Genomic DNA, 1,876 nt, shown 5'->3' with positions numbered 1-1,876 from the left:
GGCCACGATGAGGGCAAGGAGCAGCGCGTGGCCATGGGTGTTGGATTCGCCACGTCGAAGGGCTATGTGCAGACTGGTGACTACTGCGTTGTGATTCACGCTGATCACAAGGTCAAGGGCTACGCCAACCAGACGCGCATTCTTCTCGTCGAGTAAGTCTTATTTCCATTCGTACCTTGTCGCCACCCTTTCCTATACAGGGCGAATCTTTACTGTGGTGTATTCTCTCCTTTGGCTCGTCAGCCCCAGCATTCCGCCTTTCGACATGTGTTTACGGTTACTATGTTCTGTGGCTTGTTGTTGCTTTTTCCCTCTCGTGTGCGCGGTCTGTCGTACCTTCACGAATGACGACATCAGTTTGTTTTTCTATATTCTGTTTTTCTCCCGGCTCCCCTCGTGTCTACCCATTTCTTTGTGCTGCGAGCAGCAGTATGTCGTCGCACAACATCGTGAGCTGTGTGAGTGTGTTGGTGGTGGTGGCCCGGCAGCTACCAGAGGGAGGAGAGGGCGTGAGGCGGGGCTTCCCGCATATGAAGAATAACGTTTTTTTTTTCAAGCTGGAGAAGGTGTCTGAATCGGTGGCAGCTTTTCTGTTACGTAGGACTGCAGCCTTTCTCACCTATTTCAAACACGCTAAAGCGCTGCGCCTTTACGTGCCCTCTCTTTCCCTCTACCTGTCATCTCTCTTTTCTCAGAAGACCGCCGCCGTAGGTTTTTTTTCGCCCGGGTATACGCCTCTTTCTCGCCTTGCACTTTCGCCGCACAAAAAAAGGTTCACATCCACAGTGCAACCTTCAGTACAGCTGTTCGCTGCCTTAGATACCTTATCGCGTACAATGCCACGTTCTCGACTCCTTTATCTTTCTACTTTGGTGTTTCATCGAGTGCAAGGCACCATCACGGCACTGCTCTCAGTCACATCCGTGGTGCTTCCTATTCGTGCCGGCGATAAAGAGACAAACGAGGCGAGATTATGATTGATCATCGGGTCCGTGTATTTCTGAAGCAAGCACACGCTTGCACAAACTTACGTTACCAAGTAACATCCCTTCTAGCCTCCATTCTGCATGAAAAGGGCGGCTTTGTGCGGCGGTTCAGTGCGCAGGGACCACTATGCCTTTGCTAAATGTCGAAAAGGATGAAATCGTCGCTGCCCCATCACAACTGACGCTATTGACTTGTTTCGTGATGCCCTCGTAAATGGCTCTCCTCCGTTTTTCCACCTTGCCACACCCTCCCTGCACGCACCTTTTTCATCTTCTCTGGTCTTGTCAGAGCCCAAGCGCACCAGCGACAGCCCGCGCGTCGCCTCTTGTACCACGCACGCCACCATTCTTCTGTGTACATCGCGCTTTTTTCTCCCACCTTCTGCGCCGCCTTTGATGATGAGGGACGCCCCAGTGCGTGGTGTTACGTCCCGGTAGCCCACTCTGTATGGGAAAGCCATACAGCCCCCTACTTGCTGACAAATGCGGAACCACTTCTGGTGGTGGCAGGGTGGAGCGCCTACGACGGAGGGGGGGGTCAGCGCGATGCATTGCCACAGATGTCGGCGGCCAGGCCCTGGACGGCGTTGCGCCGCAGCGACCTGCAATCGTGCACACGTTAGTGTCACCCGTATGATTAGGCAGAATGCCAAGGTGACTGGAACCTGCACTACCCGGGCCCCCACGCTGCCCACTGGAGTGGGGAGCCTGAGCCGCCCCGAGGGACGCACCAGGTGGGCGACTGGCATAGTGGGGGAGCGGCTGTGAGGCGACCTGCGAAGCTGGTGTGGGCAGGGCTTAAGGCGGGGAGGCCGTGCTCTTCGACGACTGAGTCGGCGCGTTGCTGAAACGTTGGTGTCTGGCGCTGCTTCGCACGAGTGGATGGGACC

This window comes from Leishmania donovani, chromosome 35 (genome assembly GCF_000227135.1).
Source record: "Leishmania donovani BPK282A1 complete genome, chromosome 35".
NCBI classification, from domain to species: Eukaryota; Euglenozoa; class Kinetoplastea; order Trypanosomatida; family Trypanosomatidae; genus Leishmania; species Leishmania donovani.
Note: the sequence above shows the minus strand (reverse complement) of the source record.